Genomic DNA, 25350 nt, shown 5'->3' on the forward strand with positions numbered 1-25350 from the left:
GAGTTCCCTTGTGCTGCCTCAGTTGGATCTCCTTCACTTGACATGGGGGTGCTTGAGCAGCGACCCTCCCCAGCTCTAGCCCAACTCCTACTTACCTGCCAGGTGAGATACTATGATCATGAAGGTGCTTCTCCCAGGGCAAGGCTCACCCATTGCACTCTGGGTGTGCTGCCCCTGTGATTTCCCCAAATGTGGGAAACTTGACTGCATAATTTGTATTTCCACTGGTCGGCTTTCATATAATTCAGATCTCTTTGTCTCAGGTCTCTCTCCAGCCTAGTTTGCTGTCTGCTTCCACTTCTTTTTTTTTTTAGCCCCTCCCTTCTATACCCTTGTGCGCTATCCTGACTTCTCCTCCTGTCTGCTTACTTTGGGCCTTCCAATGCACAATGCAAATTACAGGCAGTGCTGCAGGGCCCACACCCTTTTACTTGCCTTACAGAGCAGCTCTGGAGCTGTTACAGTGCCAAGCTGCTGCAAGAAATCAGCTTGAATGCTTCAGGGGCTGGGGCATTGCCAATATGAGCCCCACACCGAAGGAGGGTGGGGGTGTTTAATGCGAACTAAGGGTCATCCAAGCGCCGCAAAAGGCCGCCATGCCCTGCATACCCCTATTCTCTTTTCATATGCAGATGAGGGTTTCAGCCAACTTTGGCCCACTGCTTGGATGACATCACTGTATGCAAATCCGTCTTCTGCAGACCTTCCCCCAGGAATGCTTGTACTAGTTGTTGCATTTGGTTTGTTGTTTGGGGGTGCTTCAGTATTAGGCACCCTTCTGCTCTCCCATGTTCATTTGAAAATAAGTGTTCTCCCTGCAGTTGTTGTCCCCAGATGAGAGTTCCCTTGTGCTGCCTCAGTTGAATCTCCTTTACTTGACAGAGATATGCCTGAGCAGCGGCCCTCCCCAGCCCTATCCCAAATCATACTTATTTTGCATAGGAGATACCATGGTCATGAAGATTGTACTCCCAGGGTGAGGTTCATTCATTGCATTCTGGGTATGCTGACCCCTGTGATTTCCCCAAATGTGGGAAACTTGACTGCATTATTTGTGGTAGTGGGGGACTGTGTTTGTGCTTTCCTCTGGTCAGCTCTGGTAAAAGTCAGATTTCTTTGTCTCAGATCTTCCTCTAGCCTTGTTCTTCTTTCGAGAGTACCCTTGTGCTGCCTCAGTTGGATCTCCTTCACTTGACAGGGGGGTGCCCGAGCAGTGACCCTCCCCAGCTCTAGCCCAACTCCTACTTACCTGCCAGGTGAGATACTATGATCAGGAAGGTACTTCTCCCAGGGCAAGGCTCACCCATTGCACTCTGGGTGTGCTGCTCCTGCAATTTCCCCTAATGTGGGACACTTAACTGCATAATTTGTGTTTCCACTGGTCGGCTTTCATATAATTCAGATCTCTTTGTCTCAGGTCTCTCTCCAGCCTAGTTTGCTGTCTGTTTCCACTTCTTTTTTTTTGAGCCCCTCCCTTCTATACCCTTGTGCACTATCCTGACTTCTCCTCCTGTCTGCTTACTTTGTGCCTTCCAACGCACAATGCGAACTACAGGTAGTGCTGCAGGGCCCACACCCTTTTACTTGCCTTACAGAGCAGCTCTGGAGCTGTTACAGTGCCAAGCTGCTGCAAGAAATCAGCTTGAATGCTTCAGGGGCTGGGGCATTGCCAACATGAGCCCCACACCGAAGGAGGGTGGGAGTGTTTAATGCGAACTAAGGGTCATCGAAGCACCGCAAAAGGCCGCCATGCCCTGCATACCCCTTTTCTCTTTTCATATGCAGATGAGGGTTCCAGCCAACTTTGGCCCACTGCTTGGATGACATCACTGTATGCAAATCCGTCTTCTGCAGACCTTCCCCCAGGAATGCTTGTACTAGTTGTTGCATTTGGTTTGTTGTTTGGGGGTGCTTCAGTATTAGGCAGCCTTCTGCCCTCCCATGTTCATTTGAAAATATGTGTTCTCCCTGCAGTTGTTGTCCCCAGATGAGAGTTCCCTTGTGCTGCCTCTGTTGAATCTCCTTTACTTGACAGAGATGTGCCTGAGCAGCGGCCCTCCCCAGCCCTATCCCAATCATACTTATTTTGCATAGGAGATACCATGGTCATGAAGATTGTTCTCCCAGGGTGAGGTTCATTCATTGCATTCTGGGTATGCTGACCCCTGTGATTTCCCCAAATGTGGGAAACTCGACTGCATTATTTGTGGTAGTGGGGGACTGTGTTTGTGTTTTCCTCTGGTCAGCTCTGGTAAAAGTCAGATTTCTTTGTCTCAGATCTTCCTCTAGCCTTGTTCTTCTTTCGAGAGATCCCTTGTGCTGCCTCAGTTGGATCTCCTTCACTTGACAGGGGGGTGCTTGAGCAGCGACCCTCCCCAGCTCTAGCCCAACTCCTACTTACCTGCCAGGTGAGATACTATGATCATGGAGGTGCTTCTCCCAGGGCAAGGCTCACCCATTGCTCTCTGGGTGTGCTGCTCCTGTGATTTCCCCAAATGTGGGAAACTTGACTGCATAATTTGTATTTCCACTGGTCGGCTTTCATATAATTCAGATCTCTTTGTCTCAGGTCACTCTCCAGCCTAGTTTGCTGTCTGTTTCCACTTCTTTTTTTTTGAGCCCCTCCATTCTATACCCTTGTGCACTATCCTGACTTCTCCTCCTGTCTGCTGACTTTGGGCCTTCCAATGCACATTGCAAACTACAGGCAGTGCTGCAGGGCCCACACCCTTTTACTTGCCTTACAGAGCAGCTCTGGAGCTGTTACAGTGCCAAGCTGCTGCAAGAAATCAGCTTGAATGCTTCAGGGGCTGGGGCATTGCCAACATGAGCCCCACACCGAAGGAGGGTGGGGGTGTTTAATGCGAACTAAGGGTCATCCAAGCGCCGCAAAAGGCCGCCATGCCCTGCATACCCCTTTTTTCTTTTCATATGCAGATGAGGGTTCCAGCCAACTTTGGCCCACTGCTTGGATGACATCACTGTATGCAAATCCGTCTTCTGCAGACCTTCCCCCAGGAATGCTTGTACTAGTTGTTGCATTTGGTTTGTTGTTTGGGGGTGCTTCAGTATTAGGCAGCCTTCTGCCCTCCCATGTTCATTTGAAAATATGTGTTCTCCCTGCAGTTGTTGTCCCCAGATGAGAGTTCCCTTGTGCTGCCTCAGTTGAATCTCCTTTACTTGACAGAGATATGCCTGAGCAGCGGCCCTCCCCAGCCCTATCCCAAATCATACTTATTTTGCCTAGGAGATACCATGGTCATGAAGATTTTTCTCCCAGGGTGAGGTTCATTCATTGCATTCTGGGTATGCTGACCCCTGTGATTTCCCCAAATGTGGGAAACTTGACTGCATTATTTGTGGTAGTGGGGGACTGTGTTTGTGCTTTCCTCTGGTCAGCTCTGGTAAAAGTCAAATTTCTTTGTCTCAGATCTTCCTCTAGCCTTTGTCACGATCCGGGTATCTGGACGCCATTTCTTACCCATCAGATGCCTCCTAAGGCTGGCTCAGCGCTCCAGGACCGGATTCCATCTGTTATCCTGATGTGTACATTCCTGTATCCTCTCCTGTCACTCTGGGACGCTGTCACAGTAAACGCCATATTACACCTGGCATGGCGTCTCCCGCGGCCTCCGCCGCCGTCCCTGAACTTCTGCATGCAGAGTGTCTGAGTGGCGATTACGTCAGCCACGGCCTCCGCTGTGTCCGCGTGGTTGGATGTGCATCTGTCAGCCTGGCGCCTCCTGTCTCCGGTGGCCGGCGCCGCCATTACTGTTTTCATTACCACATGGATTACAAACCAAACTTCCCTCCAAGTGTCTGCATGGGCGCAGCCATCTTGGATTCTGTCAGCTGATCATTTCCACCAATCTGTTCTCAGTATTGTTAATCTGCATAATTGCCTAGCCAGTCCCTTCCTTGCTGCAGGTATAAATACACTGTGCCTGAGCAAGGAAGGCGTCAGTGCTTTGGTTGTCAAACCTAGTTCCTGTTTGTCTCTCTCCTGTGATTGTCTTCCAGGTTCCAGCTCCTGTCTCAAGACTTCCACCATAGAGACCCGCACCAGCATTCCACCTGCGGTGTAGCCTGACTCTCCAATCCATTGTGGATTCATCTGTTTCCAGCTACAACATTACCTGCTTCCAGCAGAGTACAGCTTCCCTTAAAGGGCCGGTGTCCTTTCTACACTTTACCACTCTCCACCGGTATTATTATTTCTCCGCTCTCAAGTTCTGCATTTCAGTTCATATTTCATCGCTCCCAAGTTCATTTATTATTTAACTGGTTCCAGCCAGTATCCACTCCGTGCTAACAACAGTCTGGTTCCAGCCAGTATCCACAGCAGCTGTTTTATCTTCAGCAACCCAGCTTTTCCTGGAACACCAGCTGGCACAATCCTGGGTTATCTCCATTGCTACAGTCGGGCCTGGTAAGGACTTTCCATCTAGAAGATCATAAGAACTATCTCACACTACCAGTGCCCTGTGGCTCCTGCCATCCTGTAGTACCCAGGAACTGTATTTATTCTTTGCTGACTTTTACGTTTTCTTTTACTGCTGCTGTGTTGCGGAGTTGTCATAATAAACATCATTGACTTTTATCCAAGTTGTCGTGGTCACGCCTTCGGGCAGTTATTATTCATGTTACTTACATGTCCAGGGGTCTGATACAACCTCCCAGGTTCCGGTACATCTCAGCCCCTACAACTGAGGCTGCCTCCCGTCAGCTCAGGCCCTCAGTTGTGACAGTAAGCACTGACCTAATGAATCCAGCCGGAGACCAGGATCAAGCGGCCAGGCCGATGCAAGAACTGGCAGCCCGACTAGAACATCAGGAGGCTGCACAGGGCCACATCATCCGCTGTCTCCAGGATCTCTCTACTCGGCTGGATGGGATTCAGACAACTCTCCGTGGATCAGGCGCGTCTGGTGCGTCAACCACAGTGACTCCAGCTATAACCCCACCCACCTTACCCATTTCTGCTCCACGTCTTCATCTTCCAACGCCAGCAAAATTTGACGGATCTCCAAGATTCTGCAGGGGATTTCTCAACCAGTGTGAGATTCAGTTTGAGCTACAACCTGGCAATTTTCCCAGTGACCGTACAAAAATTGCCTACATTATTTCTCTTCTCAGTGGCTCAGCCCTTGATTGGGCATCACCGTTATGGGAGAGGTCCGACACCCTGCTATCTTCCTACACTGCCTTCGTGTCAACATTCAGGCGCATCTTCGACGAGCCAGGCCGGGTAACCTCAGCTTCATCCGAGATTCTCCGTTTACGCCAGGGGTCACGTACTGTAGGACAATATCTGATACAGTTCCAGATCCTGGCATCCGAACTGGCATGGAACGACGAGGCCCTGTATGCTGCATTCTGGCATGGCTTATCTGAGCGTATTAAAGATGAGTTAGCTACCAGAGACTTACCTTCTAAGTTAGATGAGCTAATCTCACTCTGCACGAAAGTTGATTTACGTTTCAGAGAGAGAGCAACTGAGCGTGGAAGATCATCTGCTCCAAAATCTTCTGCTCCTCCTCCTCGTCAACTGTCACCATCTAAAGATGAGCCCATGCAACTTGGCTGTTCCCGTTTAACTCCTGCTGAGCGCCGAAGACGTCTCTCCGAGTTTCTCTGTCTCTATTGTGCAGCTCCGTCTCACACCATTAATGCCTGTCCCAAACGTCCGGGAAACTCCAAATCCTAGCTCGCCAAGGAGAGGGCCGGCTAGGAGTAATGATCTCCTCTCCATCTCCTCAAGATTGTAATCTCCCAGTCTCGCTTCAAGTTGCTCAACGTTATCGGAACGTCATTGCCCTCCTTGATTCCGGAGCAGCTGGGAACTTTATTACCGAAGCCTATGTTAAACGGTGGTCCCTACCCACCGAGAGACTTCCTTCGTCCATTTCTTTAACTGCCGTGGATGGCAGCAAAATTTTTGATGCAGTTATTTCTTTAAGGACTCTACCAGTTCGTCTGAGAGTGGGAGTTCTTCATTCCGAACTTATTTCTTTTTTAGTGATTCCAAGAGCCACACATCCTGTGGTCCTGGGCCTTCCATGGCTCCGTCTTCACAATCCTACAATTGATTGGACGACTACGCAAATCCTGGCATGGGGTTCCTCCTGTGCTGAGACATGTTTGTTTAAAGTATTGCCTGTCTGTTCTTCCTCCCCCAGGTCGTCTGATGTTCCACCTCCTCCATATCAAGATTTCACGGATGTGTTCAGTAAAGCTTCTGCTGATATCCTTCCTCCTCATAGAGAATGGGACTGTCCGATTGATCTCGTTCCAGGGAAGGTCCCACCTCGAGGCCGAACTTATCCGTTGTCTCTGCCTGAGACGCATTCTATGGAGGAATATATTAAAGAGAACCTAGCAAAGGGGTTCATTCGACCTTCTTCTTCTCCAGCCGGCGCAGGCTTCTTTTTTGTAAAAAAGAAAGATGGTGGTCTGCGGCCGTGCATCGACTACAGAGGTTTGAACGACATTACCATCAAGAACCGTTATCCTTTACCCCTGATTACTGAGCTCTTTGACAGAGTTAGCGGAGCTACCATCTTTACAAAGCTGGACTTGCGAGGTGCATACAATCTCATCCGGATCCGTGAGGGTGACGAGTGGAAGACCGCCTTTAACACCCGTGACGGACATTATGAGTACCTCGTCATGCCCTTCGGATTGAGCAATGCTCCAGCTGTCTTCCAGCATTTTGTCAATGAGATCTTCAGAGACATTCTATACCGTCATGTCGTGGTCTATCTAGACGATATCCTCATTTTTGCCAACGATTTAGAGGAACATCGTTTTTGGGTTAAAGAGGTTCTGTCCCGTCTCCGTGTCAATCATCTCTATTGCAAATTAGAAAAATGCGTCTTTGAAGTCAAGTCCATTCCGTTTCTAGGGTACATTGTGTCCGGTTCCGGACTAGAGATGGATCCTGAGAAACTACAAGCAATCCAAAATTGGCCGGTACCCTTAACCCTCAAAGGGGTCCAGAGGTTCTTAGGGTTCGCCAACTATTACCGAAAGTTTATACGAGACTTTTCCACCATTGTGGCGCCTATTACTGCTTTCACTAAGAAGGGTGCTAACCCGTCCAAGTGGTCTGAAGAAGCCATGCAAGCATTTCATCTTTTAAAACAAAGGTTCATCTCTGCGCCTGTTCTGAAACAGCCTGACATCGACTCTCCTTTCATCTTAGAGGTGGATGCCTCCTCCGTTGGAGTAGGAGCGGTGTTATCTCAGAGGGCTAAAGATGGCCATTTACACCCTTGCAGTTTCTTCTCCCGGAAGTTCTCCCCAGCTGAGCGCAACTATGCCATTGGCGACCAGGAGTTGCTAGCCATCAAGCTCGCTCTAGAAGAGTGGAGGTATCTGTTGGAGGGAGCTTCTCATTCAATCACCATACTTACAGACCACAAGAACCTTTTATACCTGAAGGGCGCACAATGTCTCAACCCTCGTCAAGCCAGATGGGCACTTTTCTTTTCCAGGTTCGACTTTAAACTCCAGTTCTGTCCGGGCTCTCAGAATCGCAAGGCCGATGCCCTTTCCCGCTCATGGGAGCAAGAAAATGAGTCAGAGTCTTCAGACAAGCATCCTATTATAAATCCGTTGGCATTCTCCACGGTAGGGATGGACTCTACGCCCCCATCAGGGAAAAGTTTTGTAAAGCCGATGCTAAGGAAGAAGCTCATGCATTGGGCCCATGCTTCCCGTTTTGCCGGACATACAGGTATCCAAAAAACCCTGGAGTTTATCTCTAGGTCCTATTGGTGGCCAACTCTGAAAAAGGACGTCTTGGAGTTTATTGCATCTTGCCCAAAGTGTGCCCAACATAAAGTATCCCGCCAGTCGCCTGCGGGGCAACTGGTTCCACTATCCGTTCCCTGTCGACCATGGACCCACTTGTCGATGGATTTCATTACAGACTTACCCATGTGCAACAAGTTCAATACCATCTGGGTGGTAGTTGACCGGTTCACCAAGATGGCACACTTCATTCCTCTCACCAGTCTTCCGTCAGCTTCCAAGTTGGCTCAAGTATTCATACAAGAGATCTTCCGACTCCACGGTCTTCCTGAAGAAATTATCTCAGATCGAGGAGTTCAATTCACAGCCAAATTCTTGCGAAGTTTATGTCAAGTCCTCCAAGTCAAGCTAAAGTTTTCCACGGCTTACCATCCTCAGACCAATGGTCAAACCGAGAGGGTGAATCAGGACTTGGAGGCCTTCCTCCGCATCTATGTGTCCTCCTCTCAAGATGACTGGGTTCAATTACTTCCCTGGGCCGAGTTCTGTCATAACAACCAGTATCATTCTTCATCTACTTCAACACCATTCTTCACTAACTTTGGATTCCACCCTAAAGTCCCTGAGTTCCAACCGCTTCCAGCAACTTCTGTCCCCGCAGTGGATATCACCTTGCATCAGTTTGCCAATATCTGGAAGAGCGTACGATCAGCTCTGCTCAAGGCATCGTTCAGGTACAAGAAGTTTGCGGATAAGAAGCGTCGAGCAGTTCCTGCTCTCAAGGTGGGTGATCGGGTATGGTTATCCACGAAGAATTTGAGGTTAAGAGTTCCCAGTATGAAGTTTGCACCTCGCTATATCGGTCCTTTCAAGATTGAACAAGTCATCAATCCTGTTGCTTACAGACTCCAGTTGCCTCCCTTCTTAAAAATACCCAGGACATTCCATGTTTCCCTGTTGAAACCGCTGATCTTGAATCGGTTTCATTCCTCACTTCCTCCAACTCCGAAAGTCCAAACTCAACGAGGCGTTGAGTATGAAGTGGCCAAGATCCTGGACTCACGTCACCGTTACGGTCAACTACAATATCTTATTGACTGGAAAGGTTATGGTCCTGAGGAACGTTCATGGACCAATGCTTCTGATGTCCATGCTCCTGCCTTGGTCCAGAGATTCCATTCCAAGTTTCCTCAAAAGCCAAAGAAGTGTCCTGGGGCCACTCCTAAAGGGGGGGGTGCTGTCACGATCCGGGTATCTGGACGCCATTTCTTACCCATCAGATGCCTCCTAAGGCTGGCTCAGCGCTCCAGGACCGGATTCCATCTGTTATCCTGATGTGTACATTCCTGTATCCTCTCCTGTCACTCTGGGACGCTGTCACAGTAAACGCCATATTACACCTGGCATGGCGTCTCCCGCGGCCTCCGCCGCCGTCCCTGAACTTCTGCATGCAGAGTGTCTGAGTGGCGATTACGTCCGCCGCGGCCTCCGCTGTGTCCGCGTGGTTGGATGTGCATCTGTCAGCCTGGCGCCTCCTGTCTCCGGTGGCCGGCGCCGCCATTACTGTTTTCATTACCACATGGATTACAAACCAAACTTCCCTCCAAGTGTCTGCATGGGCGCAGCCATCTTGGATTCTGTCAGCTGATCATTTCCACCAATCTGTTCTCAGTATTGTTAATCTGCATAATTGCCTAGCCAATCCCTTCCTTGCTGCAGGTATAAATACACTGTGCCTGAGCAAGGAAGGCGTCAGTGCTTTGGTTGTCAAACCTAGTTCCTGTTTGTCTCTCTCCTGTGATTGTCTTCCAGGTTCCAGCTCCTGTCTCAAGACTTCCACCATAGAGACCCGCACCAGCATTCCACCTGCGGTGTAGCCTGACTCTCCAATCCATTGTGGATTCATCTGTTTCCAGCTACAACATTACCTGCTTCCAGCTCAGCTTCCAGCAGAGTACAGCTTCCCTTAAAGGGCCGGTGTCCTTTCTACACTTTACCACTCTCCACCGGTATTATTATTTCTCCGCTCTCAAGTTCTGCATTTCAGTTCATATTTCATCGCTCCCAAGTTCATTTATTATTTAACTGGTTCCAGCCAGTATCCACTCCGTGCTAACAACAGTCTGGTTCCAGCCAGTATCCACAGCAGCTGTTTTATCTTCAGCAACCCAGCTTTTCCTGGAACACCAGCTGGCACAATCCTGGGTTATCTCCATTGCTACAGTCGGGCCTGGTAAGGACTTTCCATCTAGAAGATCATAAGAACTATCTCACACTACCAGTGCCCTGTGGCTCCTGCCATCCTGTAGTACCCAGGAACTGTATTTATTCTTTGCTGACTTTTACGTTTTCTTTTACTGCTGCTGTGTTGCGGAGTTGTCATAATAAACATCATTGACTTTTATCCAAGTTGTCGTGGTCACGCCTTCGGGCAGTTATTATTCATGTTACTTACATGTCCAGGGGTCTGATACAACCTCCCAGGTTCCGGTACATCTCAGCCCCTACAACTGAGTTGACAAAAACAAACTACATTGTCACCAGAAGAGCAATACAAAATGTACAAGTGATATATTAAAATCATCTTTCCAGCTTGAATTTCAATGATGCATTGGGGCAACGATTTTGTGAGAAACATCTTCACCCTTAAATAAAGATTTTCTTAATTCCTTACCTGTGTGCTAATTAGATATCACCTTGTTTTCACATTAAACAGACTTCTACATGAGAAAGCAGCAAGGATGCAGTGGCGTTAATGTTTCCTTGTGTCAACCTGTATTATTTCAGTAGACATTGAAATGAGGATGCATCTTGCTGCCTTTCCAATGAAGCAAGTTTAATTTAGTAATAGGTGAAAAACCATCCCTACAAAGGTGTTAATCAGAGACTTGGCTTTGTGGACACTTTTCAGAGAACAAATTTGTTAGCATAAAAATAAAGCCAGAAAATGAAGAGCTGTTTAATCACTCAATTGGATTTTTTTTGCCAGCATATTTCTTTTTCTCTGCAACCCACTGCTAAATTGTGCTTCCTAGCTGTTTTTATTAAATCACTGAATCAAATCTAACTCTGATTACATCAGAAAAGGCCAGGTACCCTACACCATAACAGGGGGTTTGAAATTTTGACTTGTCTACTTAAAGATCACCAAAATCTGATAACAATGTCAATTACGTCCCTGGGTGGGATTGAACCACCAACCTTTTGGTTAGTAGCCGTACACACTAACCGATTGCGCCACAGAGACACTTCGCAAAAAGTACATACTGACAAAGGCTAATAAGCATACATTTAGAACGTTTCCTAGAAAAACTTTAAAAAGTCAATAATCTGGAGAGTTTTTGTAAAATGTTTCTTCCATCAACCAACGAAGAAACACATTGGTACTTTCCCATGATGAGTGAGTGCTTCAGGATCTCTTGCACTTACATGTGCAGCAGAGTACTGCAATGGAAGCATGCTGGGCCCATAACCCAGAGGTATGCAGATTGAAACTATCCTTTGCTATATGCATTTTTTTTGTTAATTTAAGTAATCAAAACTGGGATTGATATTTTTGCTCTTTTATTTTTACTTGAAGTACAATAACTTTTACCATTTTAATTTGTTTTAATAGTATATTGACAGTATAGTTTTCTTTAAAAAATCCACTTAATTTTCTTTACCCTATTATTAAAAGGGTAATTGACAAAAACAAACTACATTGTCACCAGAAGAGCAATACAAAATGTACAAGTGATATATTAAAATCATCTTTCCAGCTTGAATTTCAATGATGCATTGGGGCAACGATTTTGTGAGAAACATCTTCACCCTTAAATAAAGATTTTCTTAATTCCTTACCTGTGTGCTAATTAGATATCACCTTGTTTTCACATTAAACAGACTTCTACATGAGAAAGCAGCAAGGATGCAGTGGTGTTAATGTTTCCTTGTGTCAACCTGTATTATTTCAGTAGACATTGAAATGAGGATGCATCTTGCTGCCTTTCCAATGAAGCAAGTTTAATTTAGTAATAGGTGAAAAACCATCCCTACAAAGGTGTTAATCAGAGACTTGGCTTTGTGGACACTTTTCAGAGAACAAATTTGTTAGCATAAAAATAAAGCCAGAAAATGAAGAGCTGTTTAATCACTCAATTGGATTTTTTTTGCCAGCATATTTCTTTTTCTCTGCAACCCACTGCTAAATTGTGCTTCCTAGCTGTTTTTATAAAATCACTGAATCAAATCTAACTCTGATTACATCAGAGAAGGCCAGGTACCCTACACCATAAGAGGGGGTTTGAAATTTTGACTTGTCTACTTAAAGATCACCAAAATCTGATAACAAGTTCAATTACGTCACTGGGTGGGATTGAACCACCAACCTTTTGGTTAGTAGCCAGACACACTAACCGATTGCGCCACAGAGACACTTTGTAAAAAGTACATACTGACAAAGGCTAATAAGCATACATCTAGAACGTTTCCTAGAAAAACTTTAAAAAGTCAATAATCTGGAGAGTTTTTGTAAGATGTTTCTTCCATTCACCAACGAAGAAACACATTGGTACTTTCCCATGATGAGTGAGTGCTTCAGGATCTCTTGCACTTACATGTGCAGCAGAGTACTGCAATGGAAGCATGCTGGGCCCATAACCCAGAGGTAGGCAGATTGAAACTATCCTTTGCTATATGCATTTTTTTTGTTAACTTAAGTAATTAAAACTGGGATTGATATTTTTGCTCTTTTATTTTTACTTAAAGTACAATAACTTTTACCATTTTAATTTGTTTTAATAGTATATTGACAGTATAGTTTTCTTTAAAAAATCCACTTAATTTTCTTTACCCTATTATTAAAAGGGTAATTGACAAAAACAAACTACATTGTCACCAGAAGAGCAATACAAAATGTACAAGTGATATATTAAAATCATCTTTCCAGCTTGAATTTCAATGATGCATTGGGGCAACGATTTTGTGAGAAACATCTTCACCCTTAAATAAAGATTTTCTTAATTCCTTACCTGTGTGCTAATTAGATATCACCTTGTTTTCACATTAAACAGACTTCCACATGAGAAAGCAGCAAGGATGCAGTGGCGTTAATGTTTCCTGGTGTCAACCCGTATTTTTTCAGTAGACATTGAAATGAGGATGCATCTTGCTGCCTTTCCAATGAAGCAAATTTAATTTAGTAATAGGTGAAAAACCATCCCTACAAAGGTGTTAATCAGAGACTTGGCTTTGTGGACACTTTTCAGAGAACAAATTTGTTAGCATAAAAATAAAGCCAGAAAATTAAGAGCTGTTTAATCACTCAATTGGATTTTTTTGCCAGCATATTTCTTTTTCTCTGCAACCCACTGCTAAATTGTGCTTCCTAGCTGTTTTTATAAAATCACTGAATCAAATCTAACTCTGATTACATCAGAGAAGGCCAGGTACCCTACACCATAAGAGGGGGTTTGAAATTTTGACTTGTCTACTTAAAGATCACCAAAATCTGATAACAATGTCAATTACGTCCCTGGGTGGGATTGAACCACCAACCTTTTGGTTTATAGCCGTACACACTAACTGATTGCACCACAGAGACACTTTGCAAAAGTACATACTGACAAAGGCTAATAAGCATTCATCTAAAACGTTTCCTAGAAAAACTTTAAAAAGTCAATAATCTGGAGAGTTTTTGTAAGATGTTTCTTCCATTCACCAACGAAGAAACACATTGGTACTTTCCCATGATGAGTGAGTGCTTCAGGATCTCTTGCACTTACATGTGCAGCAGAGTACTGCAATGGAAGCATGCTGGGCCCATAACCCAGAGGTAGGCAGATTAAAAATATCCTCTGCTATATGCATTTTTTTTGTTAATTAAAGTAATCCAAAACTGGGATTGATATTTTTACTCTTTTATTTTTCATTAAAGTACAATAACTTTTACCATTTTAATTTGTTTTAATAGTATATTGAAAGTATTGTTTTCCTTTAAAAATCCACTTAATTTTCTTTACCCTATTATTAAAATGGTAATTGACAAAAACAAACTACATTGTCACCAGAAGAGCAATACAAAATGTACAAGTGATATATTAAAATCATCTTTCCAGCTTGAATTTCAATGATGCATTGGGGCAACGATTTTGTGAGAAACATTTTCACCCTTAAATAAAGATTTTCTTAATTCCTTACCTGTGTGCTAATTAGATATCACCTTGTTTTCACATTAAACAGACTTCCACATGAGAAAGCAGCAAGGATGCAGTGGCGTTAATGTTTCCTGGTGTCAACCTGTATTATTTCAGTAGACATTGAAATGAGGATGCATCTTGCTGCCTTTCCAATGAAGCAAGTTTAATTTAGTAATAGGTTAAAAACCATCCTTACAAAGGTGTTAATCAGAGACTTGGCTTTGTGGACACTTTTCAGAGAACAAATTTGTTAGCATAAAAATAAAGCCAGAAAATTAAGAGCTGTTTAATCACTCAATTGGATTTTTTTTGCCAGCATATTTCTTTTTCTCTGCAACCCACTTGCTAAATTGTGCTTCCTAGCTGTTTTTATAAAATCACTGAATCAAATCTAACTCTGATTACATCAGAGAAGGCCAGGTACCCTACACCAGAACAGGGGGTTTGAAATTTTGACTTGTCTACTTAAAGATCACCAAAATCTGATAACAAGGTCAATTACGTCCCTGGGTGGGATTGAACCACCAACCTTTTGGTTAATAGCCGTGCACACTAACTGATTGCGCCACAGAGACACTTTGCAAAAGTCCATACTGACAAAGGCTAATAAGCATTCATCTAAAACGTTTCCTAGAAAAACTTTAAAAAGTCTATAATCTGGAGAGTTTTTGTAAGATGTTTCTTCCATCAACCAACAAAGAAACACATTGGTACTTTCCCATGATGAGTGAGTGCTTCAGGATCTCTTGCACTTACATGTGCAGCAGAGTACAGCAATGGAAGCATGCTGGGCCCATAACCCAGCGGTAGGCAGATTGAAACTATCCTCTGCTATATGCATTTTTTTTTGTTAATTAAAGTAATCCAAAACTGGGATTGATATTTTAGCTCTTTTATTTTTACTTAAAGTACAATAACTTTTACCATTTTAATTTGTTTTAATAGTATATTGACAGTATTGTTTTCTTTAAAAAATCCACTTAATTTTCTTTACCCTATTATTAAAATGGTAATTGACAAAAACAAACTACATTGTCACCAGAAGAGCAATACAAAATGTACAAGTGATATATTAAAATCATCTTTCCAGCTTGAATTTCAATGATGCATTGGGGCAACGATTTTGTGAGAAACATCTTCACCCTTAAATAAAGATTTTCTTAATTCCTTACCTGTGTGCTAATTAGATATCACCTTGTTTTCACATTAGGGTAATCTCCTGTTTGCGGTCAGCACACTCTTTGAGGGTAGCCGTATCCTGGGACGGGAGGGCTACCTTCTTGGATAAGCGTGTTATCCACGGGAGGATTCCCATCGTAACCTATCCGTTGAAGGGAAAGGATACGCCATAAGAATCCTTTTGGAAATCTGCAGTCTTTTATCTGGAGATTTCCAAGCTTTTTCACATAACTCGTTCAGCTCGTGTGAGGGGGGAAAGGTTACCTCAGGCTTCTTTCCCTTGTACATATGTACCCTCTTGTCAGCGACAGGGGGTTACTCTGTGATGTGCAAAACATCTTTTATTGCCATAATCATAAATCGAATGGATTTTGCCAATTTTGGCTGTAACTTTGCATCATCGTAATCGACACTGGAGTCAGAATCCGTGTCGGTATCTGTGTCAACAAACTGGTATAGTGGGCGCTTATGAGACCCTGACAGTCCCTGCAACATAGGATCAGGCATGGGTTGAGACCCTGACTGTCCCAAAGCTTCTGCCTTGTCTAATCTTTTGTGCAATGAGTTTACACTAGCATTTAAAACATTCCACATATCCATCCAATCAGCTGTCGGCGGAGACACCACATTCATTTGCTCCCGCTCCTCTCTAATATAGCCTTCTTCCTCAGACATGTCGACACACGTGTACCGACACACCACACACACAGGGAATGCTTTTTCTGAAGACAGTTTTCCCACAAGGCCCTTTGGAGAGACAGAGAGGGAGTATGCCAGCACACACCCCAGCGCTATATAACCCAGGAATAAAACAGTAACTTAATGTTTGCCCAGTAGTGCTGCTGTATGTAATTTGCGAATTATGTGCCCCCCCCCCCCTCTTTTCAACCCTCTTGTCTAACGTGGTATAAGCAGGGTAGAGTCCGGGGAGCTTCCTCTCAGCGGTGCTGTGGAGAAAAAATGGCGCTGGTGAGTGCTGAGGGAGAAGCCCCGCCCCCTCGGAGGCGGGCTTCTGTCCCGCTTAAACTGTAAAATTGGTGGGGGCTCATACATATATACAGTGCCCAGCTGTATATATGTTATATTTTTGCGAAAGAGGTTTATTTTGCTGCCCAGGGCGCCCCCCCTGCGCCCTGCACCCTTACAGTGACCGGAGTATGTGAGGTGTATGGGAGCAAAGGCACACAGCTGCAGTGCTGTGTTTTACCTCAGTGAAGATCATGAAGTTTTTCTGCCGCCTCTGAAGTCTTCTTTTCTTCTCATACTCACCCGGCTTCTATCTTCCGGCTCTGCGAGGGGGACGGAGGCGCGGCTCTGGGACGGACGGCGAGGGTGAGATCCTGCGTACCAATCCCTCTGGAGCTAATGGTGTCCAGTAGCCTAAGAAGCAGGACCTTGCAACTCAGAGAGTAGGGCTGCTTCTCTCCCCTCAGTCCCTCGATGAGGGAGTCTGTTGCCAGCAGTGCTCCCTGAAAATTAAAAACCTAACAAAATACTTTCTGTCAGAAAGCTCAGGAGAGCTCCTGAAAAGCACCCAGTCTCCACTGGGCACAGTATCAAACTGAGATCTGGAGGAGGGGCATAGAGGGAGGAGCCAGTGCACACCCAGAACTAAAGTCTTTCTTAAAGTGCCCATGTCTCCTGCGGAGCCCGTCTATCCCCATTGTCCTTACGGAATCCCCAGCATCCTCTAGGACTTTAGAGAAAATAGGATTTTAATACCTACTGGTAAATCCTTTTCTCTTAGTCCGTAGAGGATGCTGGGCACCCGTCCCAGTGCGTACTGTGTCTGCAGTTATTAAATGGCCCTTAACTCCAGAACATTTATGTGGAGACAACTTTCCTGACTTGACCATCTTCCTTGGATGTTTTCCCCCTGTGTGACTGCTCCCCAGCCTCGGAGGGTTGCATCCGTGGTCCCTAGGATCCCGTCCTAGATCCCAAACCATCGCCCCTCTAGGTGGTGAGAACTGTGCAGCCACCAATGGAGTGAGATTCTGGTCTTGGAAGACAGGATTATCCTCCGGTGCATGTGTAGGTGGGATCCGGACCACTTGTCCAACAGGTCCCACTGGAACACTCTGGCATGGAGCCTGCCAAACTGAATGGCCTCGTAAGCCGCAACCATCTTCCCCAGCAACCGAATGCATTGATGGATTAACACTCTTGCTGGTTTCAGAATTTGTTTGACCAGACTCTGGATCTCCAGAGCCATTCCACTAGAAGAAAACCTCTTTTGTGTCCAGTATCACTCCCAAAAACAACAACCGCGTCATTAGGACCAACTGCGATTTTGGCAAGTTTAGGAGCCAACCATGTTGTTAAAGAACTGTCAGGGAGAGTAGATGTTTTGCACCAACTGGTACCTGGATCTCGCCTTTATCAGGAGATCATCCAAGTACGGGATAATTGTGACTCCTTGCTTGCGAAGGAGAACCATTATTTCCGCCATCACCCTGGTGAAAATCCTCGGAGCCGTGGACAGACCAAACGGCAACGTCTGAAATTGGTAATGACAATCATGAATTGCAAACCTCAGGTAGCTTGATGCAGTGGCTAAATGGGAACATGTAAGTAGGCATCCTTTATGTCTACCAAAACCATGAAATCTCCTTTATCCCCCGGACTGGAGATCACTACCCTGAGAGATTCCATCTTGAAATTTAATTTCTTTAGGTAGAAATTAAGGGATTTCAGATTTAAGATTGGTCTGACTGAGCCGTCCGGCTTCGGGACCACGAAGAGGCTTGAATAAAAACCTTCTCCCTGCTGACTAAGGCTGATTTGAACAATCGGTGAGGGGGAACTTCTTGAAACCCCAGTTTGTACCCTTGGGACACTATTTGTAAAACCCACGAGTCGAGGTCCGAATGAATCCAGAACTGACTGAAGAGTTTTAGACATGCCCCCCAGTGGCGGAACTAGCGAGCAGTGGGCCCATGTGCGACAAAATGGCTTAGGCCCCCCCCCCCATCCCATTTAAGTCCACCCCCTCACCCCTGGAGAGGATCTGGTGAGGGGGGCCTGCTCAGGGAAGTGGATACCTAGCAACAGTGCCGTAACTAGACATTTTAGCAGTGTGTGCAAGAAACGGCATTGGAGCCCCACCCCTGCATGCAAAACAGGGGCAGTGCGCGCCGTAGGCGCGTGCAAAAAAACATAGTGGCGTGGCTTCGTGGTTAAGGGGTGTGGCCACAAAATAATACCAATTCATAAAACGGTGCACAGTAGTCTCCATTATTCAAATTACGCCCCACAGTAGCACCACTACACCAGGTAGAGACCCTTTTACACCTTACGGCGGACAGATTCCTCTTTTTACACATTACAGCAGACAGCGTCCTCTTTTTACACATTACAGCAGACAGCGTCCCCTTTTTACACATTACGGCAGACAGCATCCCCCTTTTTTACACAACGGCAGACAGCGTGCCCTTGTTACACATAGCGGCAGACAGCGTACATTTTTTTCACATAACGGCAGACAGCCTGCCCTTGTTAAACATGGCGGCAGACAGCGTACACTTTTTACACATAACGGCAGACAGCCTGCCCTTGTTAAACATAGCGGCAGACAGCGTACACTTTTTTCACATAACAGCAGTCAGCCTGCCCTTGTTACACATAATGGCAGACATCGTACACTTTTTACACATTACAGCAGACAGCTTGCCCTTGTTACACATTACAGCAGACAGCTTGCCCTTGTTACACATTTTGGCAGACAGCGTGCCCTTGTTACACATTACGGCAGACAGCATCCCCCTTGTTACACATTACGGCAGGCAGATTCCCCCTTGTTACACATTGCGGCAAGCAGATTCCCCCTTTTTACACATTGCGGCAAGCAGCTTCCCCCTTTTTACACCATGCGGCAGGCAGATTCCCCCTTTTTACACATTGCGGCAGGCAGTCCCCCTTTTTACACATAGCTGCAGGCAGATTCCCCCTTTTTACACATAGCGGCAGGCAGATTCCCCCTTTTTACACATTGCGGCAGGCAGTCCCCCTTTTTACACATAGCTGCAGGCAGATTCCCCCTTTTAACACATAGCTGCAGGCAGATTCCCCCCTTTTACACATAGCTGCAGGCAGATTCCCCCTTTTTACACATAGCGGCAGGCAGATTCCCCCTTTTTACACATAGCGGCAGGCAGATTCCCCCTTTTTACACATAGCGGCAGGCAGATTCCCCCTTTTTACACATAGCGGCAGGCAGTCCCAAGAAAGAAAGAGAAGAAAGAAAGAAAGAAAGAAAGAAAGAAAGAAAGAAAGAAAGAAAGAAAGAAAGAAAGAAAGAAAGAAAGAAAGAAAGAAAGAAAGAAAGAAAGAAGAATTATACTTACCCTCTCCGCTGGCTCAGGCTCCTCGTGCAGCTTGACGATTCCCGGGCAGTAGAGAAGGAGGAGGAGGGAGGTAGAGGAGGGAGCCGCAGCAGCGCTGTGTTATTGGTGGAGGCGCTGCTGCTGCTGCCCCTCTGCTTCACTATAGGCTGTTCTCGGAAGACAGCCTATAGTGAAGCAGAGGGGCAGCAGCAGCAGCGCCTCCACCAGTAACAAAGCGCTGCTGCGGCTCCTTCCTTCACCTCCCTCCTCCTCCTCCCCCCCCCCTCCGTGCCGCTGCTCCTCTCATCTCCAAGCGACCCTCCTCCCTCTTCGTGTGTTACAGAGGCGGCAGCGTGTCTGGTGCTGCGGCTGCTGCCCGTAGTGCCCTGGCCTGATCTGTTCGTTACGACGGGCGGGCGGCTGGAGTCGCAGGACGCAGACCCGACGGGAGCGCTGGTGTGCGGCTGCGGCATGATACAATGAGTCATTGTGACTCATTGTAATGCCGGCGGCTGTGGGCCCTTGAGTGCGGCGGGGCCCCAGTGCAATGCACTGCCTGCCCTGCCAGTAGTTCCGCCCCTGGTGCCCCCCACTGGTGTGGGCTCCTGCAAGAGAGCCCCAGCGTCATGCAGTGGATTTGGCAGAAGCAGAGGACTCTGCTCCTGCGATCTTGAAGAGGCTTCTTGGAGTCAGCATCAGCATTCCCTTGGTGAATCCACAATGCCCTCCTATCCGAGACTGCCATGAAATTGGCCCGTGAGCACTTGTGCCCGGTGTAGGATTTTTAAATATGTGTAGTTTACTGTATGCAAGGGTTTAAAACCTTTTAGGAACTGAGATCTAAGGTGTATTACATGTAGTTTAAAAAAACCAAAAAAGGTTTATTTTATGGCAGTAGTTTCCAAACTGGGGTTCTTGCACTGGTAGCATAGTTTGGTGGTCCTGGACCAATTAAAATTATTTATACTTTATTAAATTGGCAAAACCATTCCCTCACAACATAACTGAACCTGAGGATGACATGCTATAAACACAATTTACTTAATTTTATATTTTTTTCTGAATTTCTCAATAAAAAAAACTTTGGCCTAGGGGTGCCGTGAAACAAATTTTGATACTATTTATTTATATAGTGCTCTTTCTCCAACAGGACTCAAGGCGCTTGAGATATGGCTTCTGGAACTGAACACAGGATTCTAAATGTGGCTGTACCAAGGACCTATACAGTGGCATTACAGGTTGAGTATCCCTTATCCAAAATGCTTGGGACCAGAGGAATTTTGGATATCGGATTTTTCTGTATTTTGGAATAATTGCATACCATAACGAGATATTATGGTGATGGGACCTAAATCTAAGCACAGAATGCATTTATGTTTCATATATACCATATACACACAGCCTGAAGGTCATTTTAGCCAATATTTTTTATAACTTTGTGCATTAAACAAAGTGTGTGTACATTCACAGAATTCATTTATGTGTCATATACACCTTATACACACAGTCTGAAGTTCATTTAATACAATATTTTTAATAACTTTGAGTATTAAACAAAGTTTGTGTACACTGAGCCATCAAAAAACAAAGGTTTCACTATCTCAGTCTCACTCAAAAAAGTCCGTATTTCGGAATATTCCGTATTTCGGAATATTTGGATATGGGATACTCAACCTGTATTACTTTTTTCTGCTACTGGTTCTTTACCTATGCAAACAAGCATCTGACTTGCCTTTCCTATTGCTTTGTTACATTGCTCACCTGAAATAGTAATACTTAGATAGCTTTCCTCTTGCCATTATAATGCCCTTAATATTATAGTTAGCCTTTGTATTTTTGAGACGTGTATGATTTTGCATTTTTTGGCATTAAATGTTGCCATGTTCTTGACCATTCCTCTAGTCCAGGGGCGGAACTGCCAGAGACAACGGAGTCAGTTGCCGCCGGGCTCCAGCCCTAAAGGGGCTTCCTCCATTGCCCTCCGGCTGTTACGTGCCCTTCCTACTAAATAGACAAAGGCGCTACCAGCAGGGTCTCGCAGTTTGTACATTCCATGCCGTAACACCCTTCTTTCCACCTTTTTCAAGACCCAGCCCAGCAGCCTCGCCGCTGCCACCACCGCTAGCTGCAGCACTGCCAGCGGTGGGGTGCCCCTGCTTCTTCTCACACCACAGATAGCTGGGCAGCACTGCAACTGCCTGCCAGATTGCTCCGCCCCCTTCCGGCTCCAAAGCACCTCTGCTGCCCAGTGATCCAGGAGCCTGCTGCTAGGAAGAAGTGGCCGAGCTTCAGCAAGCGAGTCTGGACACTGGCGGAGGAAGCCATGATAACCAGATAATGGGGAGTGGAGAGCCAGTTCCAAGGTAATACTTTATACAGCTGGTTGAGATCCTGGTCGGTGGATATGGATTCCAAGAAAACCCTGGAGGTGCTTCCTTTCAAGGGAGACACTCTCTTTGGAGAAGACCTCAATAAGATTGTAGCTGATCTGGCTACTGCTAAAACAGCTTGCCTACCTAGTATGACTCCTACCACGCAGAAGGCTAAAAGTACTTTCCCTTGGCCCTTTCATCCTCAAGGTAAAGCGTACCCAAGGTCAGGCATACCCAAAGCAAGCTCATGCTTCCAGACCTGCCAAGCCCAGACTGAAGCAAGCCTGGGCTGCCCATCAGCCTGCTTCCAAAACGGACAAGCCTGCCGCATGACGGTGCAGGCCTCCCTCTGGGGGATCCCAGGGTGGGGGGCCCGACTTCTAGGTTTGGCATAATTCTAAGCTAGAGAATTCTGTTTGGAGCTCACCTTGTACTTTGTGAAGAAATAATCAGCATTGTGGCTGAGCAGATACATGTAGTGTGTGGCTGCAAACTGCATGGATCTGCTGCGTTGTAATGCTGATACTTTTTTTTTTCAAAGTACCAATAGCTTCATATAATGTTCACAATTTTTATGCAGGATCAAATAGCTCAATAGGTAGGGTGTTTGATTAGAATTCAACAGGTTATAGGTTTGAATCCTGGGTATGGTAGTTTGAGATGTGTTATTTAATAAAGTATGTTGTTCTGACTGCCGGCATCCTATCACCTGGGATATCATACTAAATAAATGGAGTTGATCAATTTTTTTAATTTTTTTTTTAAACTAGGGACAATTTCCAGATACTTTTCTTTATAACTGAGATTGCCCCCTGGAACTTCACATCAGTTGACAACTATGCATGAGTGGGCAGTGCTTGCTCTGGATCTGCCCACCCATTTATGTGCCGTCATAAAAGAAAGCACAACTGACAGTTATCCTGGGCGTACACTACACAATTATCTGTCAGGCTATCTATCCAGTCTGGATGGATGGAATGAAAATCTGGTAATGTATAGGAGCAAATGTCAATTAACCATTTGCTCCCAAACACTAGAAAAGTGGTCAAAAATGGTCATTACACAAATTAGTTAAACCCAAAATTTAACCAATTTGTTTAGGGGACCATTTTTGTCCATTTTCTAGTGTTTGAGAGTAAATCGTTGATGGTCATTTGCTCACATAGATAACCGGATTTCTATTCCAACCAGCCAGTGTTGGAGATATGGTCTGCCAGATTACATAATGCATACCAGAGCCATAACTAGACTTTTTGGTGCCCTGTGACAGATAATTATATGCCCCCCCCCTCCCCATTTTTGCAATATGGACAAAAGGCGCATGCCTTGTGGGGAAGGGGCATAACAAGATTGGTCTCAGAGAAAGCACATGAGATATGAAGATATATCTAGTATACTTGACACTCAATGGTTTGTGGTATTGCCGGGGTGCCCTCCTTAAATGCATATACAGTCACACATGGCGTGTTTGTGCAAATGGCATATCAGCAGTCAGCACTAACTGGTGACATGCCATTTGTACAAGTAAGCCATGTGTGACTAATATATAAACATACTTTATTAAATAACACCTCAAACTATCATACCCAGGATTCAAACCTATAACCTGTTGAATTCTAATCAAATACCCTACCCATTGAGCTACTTGATCCTGCATCTATTCTAACCTCCAAAAACAGATTCAGTTGCATTTTCCAGCGTGTTTTGTTTGCGCCTTTGCAAATGTCTTACATCGACAAACTTATTTAGTACTATTTTGCAAATAGGGTTACATTGTCGCAACATTGTGTTCCCTAATTGCTTGATTTTTTTAAATGCAACAATTGATAAAGACACCTGATAATTGCTCTGTGGAGTCTTATTTTGTGTCTACTTCTTATCTACATTTAATTCCCTACCTCTAATCAAGGCATTTTTAAATGCTGGGGGCTGCCAGGACGTGAGGCCTACCTAGACTTTAGATCTGAATTTGAATGTACTTGTGAACTAACTTAATTTCCTACTTCTAAATTCATTCCTAAATTCACTACTTACATTAATCCTGTAGTTGGGCATTTTGAGCCTTCAATTGTGGGCATTGTTTTGTGTCCAGACCAGCAGCTGGTGGTGTGCATTTGCTGGAAAGGCATCGAAGACCTCCGATATGCTGCATCTCCTGATGTGTGTCTCCCTCAAGTGGCTGTCAGCAAATGCATGCTAGACACCCCATTCCAAGCTGATTGTGACATCACGGAACATGCATCATAGAACAGGCATGCTAGAATATGGGTCTTCAACCTGCGACCCTCCAGCTGCTGTGGAACTACATATACCAGCATGCCCTGCCTCAGTTTTAGCATACCTTAATAGCAAAACTGTGGCAGGGCATGCTGGGATGTGTAGTTTCACAGCAGCTGGAGGGCCACAGGATGAAGACCCATGTGCTAGAGCCAAGCCGCAGGTACATTGAATGCTAGCAAGCTGAATGTTTAAATCCTTTTTGTTCCGCAGCATTCCAATGCGGAAGATTCCATGGAACCAGAGATTATTCCATTGAGAAGGACATGCTGCCTGGATGACTGCACTGTGCAAATTAAATCACGGAGCCAGTTGGCTTGTTGGTGGCTCTGGTGACTGGGTGGTTGGGTGGGCGGTGTGTCGGAGGTGGAGCACATGCAAATGAATGTGTATCATCCAGCTAGTGAGAGTGAAAACTCATGCAGGAGTGTGCCTGCTTGTCAGTGGGTTATGCACCTTGCCAGGCGTCAAATCTACATGGAGCAGCTGGAGGGGACAAGAGCAGGTTTGCAAAATATAGATAGAAGAGCATATATGCTGGCGCATTCTCCATGATTGTGTCAGTTTATGTTTTGGTGCACTGCACTTTCCTTCACTAAGTTTTAGCCATTTTGGTTAAACGCAAGTGTAGTTGCTTCCTGCCCTTTTGGCTGTGATCTTGTATCGTGGTTGAAGGGTCTGCTGGAGGGATTGTTTTCTTCATTGGCGAGAGACTGAAGATATTCCAGGATGGAAGGCTTGGGAACACTATCCGTTTTTCAGTTGTGGAAGAGTTGAAAGACCGGATTGGACTACATTCTATAGTAAAGGATATCTTTGTATTTATTAATCCTCCCTTTATATGTGTCTGTCTTTCAATAAAGCTTCGGGCTTGTGATTCCCTCACCCTCTTACACTCCACACCCATAGCCTTATTAACTGTTGTATTATTGTATTGTTTAAATGTATAGTGCAGTTCATGATTTATAGTGTAGGCTGGCCTGTGCTGTAGTTCTTGAACTGTACTATACCGACAGCATTTGTATTGTGTTTTGGCTGTGCTGCAACACGGTACTTATGTGTGTAATGTTTATGTATGTTTTTTTGCTTCTTTATGTCAATAAAGACTGCTTTTTCAGTCCAATATCTGAAAACAATCAATGTTTATCTTTGATGGCAATAGAAGTGGTATGATATTTGCTGCTTTTGAAAGGCAATATCTGATATGTCCCCTATCTGGGAACCATATATTAAATGGCTTTTCAGAAAAGGGAGATGGGAGAA

General features: G+C 45.3%; 7 non-coding genes across 7 annotated transcripts; 6 read left to right on the forward strand and 1 right to left on the reverse strand.

Moving 5' to 3' along the window:
• Positions 1 to 87: 87 nt before the first annotated feature.
• On the forward strand, positions 88 to 250 carry LOC134986960 (U1 spliceosomal RNA). Its single transcript, XR_010192724.1, has one exon. It is a non-coding gene; the product is annotated as a U1 spliceosomal RNA (small nuclear RNA).
• Positions 251 to 925: 675 nt separating this feature from the next.
• LOC134986870 (U1 spliceosomal RNA) lies at positions 926 to 1089 on the forward strand. The gene has a single exon (XR_010192641.1). It is a non-coding gene; the product is annotated as a U1 spliceosomal RNA (small nuclear RNA).
• A 152-nt stretch (positions 1090 to 1241) lies between these two features.
• LOC134986972 (U1 spliceosomal RNA) lies at positions 1242 to 1404 on the forward strand. Its single transcript, XR_010192733.1, has one exon. It is a non-coding gene; the product is annotated as a U1 spliceosomal RNA (small nuclear RNA).
• A 673-nt stretch (positions 1405 to 2077) lies between these two features.
• On the forward strand, positions 2078 to 2241 carry LOC134986839 (U1 spliceosomal RNA). Its single transcript, XR_010192612.1, has one exon. It is a non-coding gene; the product is annotated as a U1 spliceosomal RNA (small nuclear RNA).
• A 152-nt stretch (positions 2242 to 2393) lies between these two features.
• On the forward strand, positions 2394 to 2556 carry LOC134987022 (U1 spliceosomal RNA). The gene has a single exon (XR_010192778.1). It is a non-coding gene; the product is annotated as a U1 spliceosomal RNA (small nuclear RNA).
• Positions 2557 to 3230: 674 nt separating this feature from the next.
• On the forward strand, positions 3231 to 3394 carry LOC134986897 (U1 spliceosomal RNA). The gene has a single exon (XR_010192666.1). It is a non-coding gene; the product is annotated as a U1 spliceosomal RNA (small nuclear RNA).
• Positions 3395 to 12097: 8703 nt separating this feature from the next.
• On the reverse strand, positions 12098 to 12171 carry TRNAS-ACU (transfer RNA serine (anticodon ACU)). The gene has a single exon. It is a non-coding gene; the product is annotated as a tRNA-Ser (tRNA).
• Positions 12172 to 25350: the final 13179 nt, after the last annotated feature.

Source organism: Pseudophryne corroboree (genome assembly GCF_028390025.1).
Source record: "Pseudophryne corroboree isolate aPseCor3 chromosome 7 unlocalized genomic scaffold, aPseCor3.hap2 SUPER_7_unloc_6, whole genome shotgun sequence".
Taxonomy (NCBI): domain Eukaryota; kingdom Metazoa; phylum Chordata; class Amphibia; order Anura; family Myobatrachidae; genus Pseudophryne; species Pseudophryne corroboree.